The sequence below is a fragment of the Bison bison genome, unplaced genomic scaffold (genome assembly GCF_000754665.1).
Source record: "Bison bison bison isolate TAMUID 2011002044 unplaced genomic scaffold, Bison_UMD1.0 scf7180017864225, whole genome shotgun sequence".
Classification (NCBI taxonomy): Eukaryota; Metazoa; Chordata; class Mammalia; order Artiodactyla; family Bovidae; genus Bison; species Bison bison.
Genome location: NW_011494797.1, coordinates 918,609 through 925,245, shown reverse-complemented (window position 1 = coordinate 925,245; position 6,637 = coordinate 918,609). Strand labels below are relative to the sequence as shown.

At 44.7% G+C, this 6,637-nt stretch overlaps 1 pseudogene across 1 annotated transcript; it reads right to left on the bottom strand.

The window, feature by feature from the left end:
- Positions 1 to 709: 709 nt before the first annotated feature.
- On the bottom strand, positions 710 to 3,669 carry LOC104992861 (annotated as a pseudogene). The gene has a single exon (XR_825750.1). The product of XR_825750.1 is annotated as a heat shock protein HSP 90-alpha pseudogene (transcript).
- Positions 3,670 to 6,637: the final 2,968 nt, after the last annotated feature.

Here is a 6,637-nt window from a genome sequence, read left to right as displayed (position 1 = left end):
AAGTTGGACCATAAGGAAAGCTGAGCACCAAAGAATTGATGCTTTTGAACTGTGGTGCTGGAGAAGACTCCTGGAAGTCCCTTGGATTGCAAGATCAAACCAGTCAATCCTAAAGGAAATCAATCCTGAATATTCATTGGAAGGACTGGTGCTGAAGCTGAAACTCCAATACTTTGGCCACCTGATTCAAAGAACTGACTCATTAGAAAAGACCCTGATTCTGGGAAAGATTGAAGGCAGGAGGAGAAGGAGACAACAGAGGATGAGATGGTTGGATGGCATCACCGACTCAATGGACATGAGTTTGAGCAAGCTCTGGGAGATAGTGAAGGAGAAGGAAGCCTGGCATGCTGCAGGCCATGGGGTTGCAAAGAGTCAGACATGACTGAGTGACTGAACAACAACTACATTAACCTAACCATTAACCATCTCTGCATCAGAACCTGAGAAACCAAGTGTTACTGCAGAAAAGTCATTCAGCCAGGCAGACTTAGTAGCACACCACTAAAAATTGTTGTGTGCCCCAACTGGGTCTTCCATGCTACTGTCATGTGCCACAAACCAGTCAAATCTAACCATTAACCTAAGGCATAAGTCAAACCTAACCATTAACTAACTAAGGCAGACTTAGTAGCACACCACTAAAAATTGTTGTGTGCCCCAACTGGGTCTTCCATGCCACAGTCATGTGCCAGAGCATATGTATCTATTTTTTTTTTCTTTTAATTCATCTGTATTTGTTACAACTTTTTGAAGCAGAATGTGACTTGAGCACTACATTTCCATTCACAAAACTTGCTCCAAGTTACCTTTCCAGCCGCTTTACAACATGCCTGGGCAGACTTATAATTTTGCTACTCTAAACAATATCTTTCTCTGGAAAACAAGCCCTATGTATGGACAATGACTCCAATCAAGTTGGTTCAGCTTAAGACACTAACTTCTAGAGGCCTGGCACATGCAGTCATAACTACAGGGGATGGAAGCTTTAAAAAGTATATCCCAGAAGATGAAAACTTGCTGTGACAAGTGTTTCTTTTAAACATCAAGGTATATACTTCAGAACATTTCAGTGACAGAAAATTTTGGTCTACTAAAGAATCCGCTTGATAGCTAAACACTTCAGACCACAAAGTTAACAGAGGTTACATACACAGCTTACAACAAACAGCAACTACTTCCATCTGTTAAAATAAGCCAACATGAAACTAGGAAAAAACAACTAGCTCTGCTTTAGTGCTAAAAGTATCACAGTATCACACTTAGTATAAAGAAATCTTATCCTCCCCTTATGCAGTTGTCATGCCATACAGATTTTTAAATGTTAACAAAAATAAAGATATACTTGAAAACACATTGGAGGGAATGGAGACAGAGCGCTGAACACAGCCGAGCGACCCTCGGCAGCACTCAGTCCACTTCCTCCATGCGGGACGTGTCGTCGTCTCCTTCCAGGGGTGGCATTTCCTCAGTGACCTCGGCGCTGCTGTCATCAGCAGTGGGGTCATCCTCGTCAATACCGAGACCAAGTTTGATCATCCTGTAGATTGTGTTGGCATGTGTCTGGGGATCCTCCAGACTGAAGCCAGAAGACAGGAGAGCTGTATCGTACAGCAGGATGACCAGATCCTTCACAGACTTGTCATTCTTGTCAGCCTCTGCCTTTTGCCTCAAGGTCTCAATGATGGAATGGTCAGGGTTGATCTCCAGGTGCTTCTTGGCAGCCATGTAACCCATCTTGGAGTTGTCTCTCAGGGCTTGAGCCTTCATGATCCGTTCCATGTTTGCTGTCCAGCAGTATGTGCTCGTGACAATGCAGCATGGGGATGTCACCAACCGGTTTGACACAACCACCTTTTCAACTTTCTTCTCCAAAATATCCTTCATGATTTTGCAGAGGTTTTCAAACTTTGTCTTTTTCTCTTCTTGTTTCTTTTTCTCTTCCTCATCTTCTGGAAGTTCCAGGCCCTCTTTGGTGACTGACACTAAGGTCTTCCCCTCAAACTCCTTCAGCTGCTGCACACAGTACTCAACAATGGGCTCGATCATGTAGATCACTTCCAAGCCATGCTTCCGGAGGCGCTCCACAAAGGCCGAGTTGGCCACCTGGTCCTTGGTCTCACCTGTGATGTAATAGATGTGTTTCTGGTTTTCCTTCATTCTTGTGCAATAGTCCTTGAGAGAAACCATCTCATCACCAGAAGCAGAAGTATGGTACCTCAAGAGCTCTGAAAGCTTCTTCCGATTTTGAGAATCTTCATGTATTCCAAGCTTAATATTTTTAGAGAACTGCTCATAAAACTTCTTGTAGTTCTCCTTATCTTCTGCCAGTTCAGTGAAGAGTTCCAAGCACTTTTTGACCAAATTCTTCCTGATAACTTTCAAAATTTTGCTTTGTTGCAACATCTCACGGGAAATGTTCAGAGGGAGATCCTCAGAATCCACCACACCTCTAATGAAATTCAGGTATTCAGGGATTAGCTCCTCACAGTTATCCATGATGAATACTCTGCAAACATACAACTTAATGTTGTTCTTCTTCTTCCTGTTTTCGAACAGGTCAAAAGGAGCTCGTCTTGGGACAAAAAGAAGGGCTCTGAATTCCAACTGTCCTTCAACTGAAAAATGCTTGACCGCCAAGTGATCCTCCCAATCGTTGGTCAGGCTCTTGTAGAACTCTCCATACTCCTCGTTAGTGATGTCATCAGGGTTTCTGGTCCAGATAGGCTTTGTCTTGTTCAGCTCTTCTTGATCGATGTACTTCTCCTTGATCTTCTATTTCTTCTTCTTGTCCCCGTCCTTCTTCTCTTCCTCCTCTTCATCTGAGCCAACATCTTCTATCTCGGGCTTGTCATCAGACTCCTTTTCTTCTTTCTCCTTCTCTTCCTCTTTGTCTTCCTTCTCTTCTGCTTCATCATCACTAACTTCTTTATCACGTTCCTTTTCCACAAAAAGAGTGATGGGATAACCAATGAACTGAGAATGCTTCTTCACAATCTCCTTTATTCTCCGCTCCTCCAGGTACTCAGTCTGGTCTTCTTTCAGATGCAGAATAACCTTTGTTCCACGTCCCATTGGTTCTCCTGTGTCAGTCCTCACTGTGAAGGACCCTCCTGCAGAACACTCCCAGGCATACTGCTCATCATCGTTATGTTTGGTGATGACGGTCACTTTCTCAGCCACCAAATAGGCTGAATAAAACCTGACACCAAACTGGCCAATCATGGAGATATCAGCGCCAGCCTGCAAAGCCTCCATGAACGCTTTGGTCCCGGACTTGGCGATGGTGCCCAGGTTATTAATCAAATCGGCCTTGGTCATCCCAATGCCGGTGTCCACGATGGTAAGGGTTCAATCTTGCTTGTTCGGTATGAGATTAATGTGCAGCTCTTTCCCAGAATCTAACTTACTGGGATCGGTCAAGCTCTCATACCTGATCTTGTCCAGGGCGTCAGACGAGTTTGAAATCAGCTCCCTCAAAAAAATCTCCTTATTCGAGTAGAAAGTGTTGATGATCAGTGACATCAACTGGGCAATTTCCGCCTAGAAGGTGAAAGTCTCCACTTCCTCCTCTTCCATCGGCTGGTCCTGGGCCTGGGTCTCCTCGGGCATCTTGGCTGAAGGACTAGCAAGGGATCCGCAGCGACGCAGCACCGGGATGCAGAGGCAACTCGCATATGTATCTATTAATAAGTGCCAACTCGACATGGAAGACACATGGGCACTTTAAATCCAGTGCATCCAAAACTGATCTCAGGATCTCACTCTCCGAACCCACTTCCCAGGGTTCTACAGCTCAGGACATGGCACTCATACTCTCCAGTGTCTCATGCTGGAAACCCGGGAGTCATCCTCAGCACTTTTCTCCTCTCATGCCTTGGTCAGTCCATCACCAAGTCCTGTTGATTTCAATTTCTTAGCTTTCTCAAAACTGTTTGCTTTTACCTACTTTCCACCAATGCCCACGTTCCACTCACTATGATCTGTTGCCTGAACTGGGGCCGCTGCATGGATCTCCTATAGCCACTCCTGCTGCCCTCCAGTGGTTCATCTTCATGATCAGAGTTATTGCTTAGGAGACAAGTTCGACCATCTCATGTCTATGCTTAAAACTGAATTATCAGGATGGATTCCAGTTCCTTGTAGGATAAAGTTCCAAAACTTAGCAGGGACTCAAAGGCTCCCACCCCCATCATGATTTGCCCTCTTCCCCTCCCTGCAGTTTCTTCTTGCCCCATGGTTCTCCTTAATCTCTAAGCTTCTTTCTTATTTCAATTCCTCAGTTCAGTTCAGTTCATTTCAGTCACTCAGTTGTGTCCAACTCTTTGCGACCCCATGGACTATAGCACACCAGGCCTCCCTGTCCATCACCAGCTCCTGGAGTTTACTCAAATTCATCTCCATTGAGTCGGTGATGCCATCCAACCATCTTATCCTCTGTCATCCCCTTCTCCTCCTGCCTTCAATCTTTCCCAGCATCAGGGTCTTTTCAAATGAGTTAGCTCTTCACATCAGGTAGCTAAAGTATTGGGAATTTCATCTTCAGCATCAGTCCTTCCAATGAATATTCAGGACTGATTTTCTTTAGGATGGACTGGTTGGATCTCCTTGCAGTTCAAGGGACTCTCAGTTCCTAGAATGCACCAAATTCCTTTGAGCTTCAGGGTCTTTCAACATGCCTCCGATTGGATGGAAAGTCCTTTCTCCTTTGCCCCCTCATGATTCTATCTGGTGATTTCTTAGCCCTAGCAGCTGTGTGTTTAACTTGCATAGAAGGAAAAACTAGGAGATTCGAGATATGAAAACTGAGCACAGCCTGGTTTTGCATCTAAGGAGTTCTCATCTGGACACTTTTTCAGTCTCATCTAATCTGATCCCATCATAGAAATTGTTTTACATCAAGAAGCATATTGAGACACGTGGTTAAGGAACTTAAGGAAGAGTCATCTGAATCATGGCCACTGTAACCTGTTGCATGGTTTCTGCCCTGCTCAAAGAAACATACTCAGGAGGTGGCTAGGAACTAAAATCCACCCGCACTTGACTTTCCAAGCTATATCGGTGGGAACAGTGTCTGTGGTGACTGCATCCGCTGAAGCCTTTTCTAGTTTGCACAAAGTAGGCTAGTGGCTGCACTTCCCTGGTGGCGCAGTGGTAAAGAGTTTGCTAATGCAGGAAACGAAAGAGGCCCAGGTTCCATTTCTGGGTTGGAAAGATCCCCTGGAATAGAAACTGACAACTCACTCCAGTATTCTTGTTGGAAAAATCCCATGGACGAAGGAACCTGGCGGGCTACAGTCCACGGGATCGCAAAGAGTCGGACACAACTGAGTAACTGAGCAACACATGTACACACAGGGTAGGGGCAAGCAGCTTCCTTGATTCACATCCCAAAAGATGTGGGTTTCGGTGATGTCAGTGGTGTTCAAACAGAATAGCCTGAAAGCCAACCAGGTAGCCAAGGAACCAAGAAAAATCCAATGCTTGTGGCAGATCCATTAATCAGCCAAAGAGCAACTCAAACAGTTAACTATGAGTGAGAACAGAAGAGATCTAAATTCCTATTGAGTTCTAAGATGGCAATTACGGACATCTAATAGAATCTGTAAGTGGTTCCTATCTGACTTTAAGATGTCTCTCAGAAGTCAAGAAGGGTCACACAGAGCCTCCAAACACAAATCCTGCTGCTTAATGTGCCCGACAATCTCAGTGTTCACCCCTCAACAGCTTTCAGATGCTGCACCACTCACTGCAAAATTAAAATTAGAATCAATACAATGAATACTCAGTGTGTAAAACAATTCAGGGCTCTATTTCAGCCTGAAGTTTCATTTAAGCTGTCGGAATAAAAAGAAAAGACAACCCTTTGTTCTCTCCATTTCACAATCCTGCAAAAGGCCTCTTAGCCAAAATATCTCCTCTAATCTTTAAGTTTTAATTAGCTGCCCACAATTCATAAAATATCAGGAATTAAAATGCTGATACCTCATTCTCCTGAGAAATGGCACACAATTAACCTCTTTTTTTTCTGGTCAAAGGCAGAAATTGAGAAAGGGTAATGACAAAATTAATCTATTCTGGTGGTAAGGCCTGCCACCGTGCTGGAAACTGCCTTGACCCAGTGTCAAAGGGGAATATAATCTGGAGTGTCGGGATTGGTAGATGCCTTGAGGAATGCCTTCCGTATTCACAACAGGTTACATCACAAAACCACATTGGGCCCCCAAATCTTACTAAAATGTTAAATGATTCCCTAGTTAATAGACCTAACAGACCCCCTTTTTTTCCCACTGAAAACAGATACACATATAGCCTTTTTGAAATATAGTTGTATTTATTTATTTTTGGCTGTGCTGGGTCTTCATCGCTGCTCAGGTTTCTCGAGTTGTGGAGAGTGGGGTTCTCCCTGCAGTGGCTTCTCTTATTGCAGACCGTGGGCCCTAGGGCACAGGCTTCAGCAGTTGCAGCCCATGGGCACAGTAGTTGCGGCTCCCAGGCTCTAGAGCACAGGCTTTCGAGAGTTGTGGCCCAGGGACTTAGCTGCTCCTCAGCATGAGGGATCTTTCCTGACCAGGAATCAAACCCATGTCCCTTACATTGGCAGGTGAACTCTTTACCACTGAGCCATCAGTGAAGC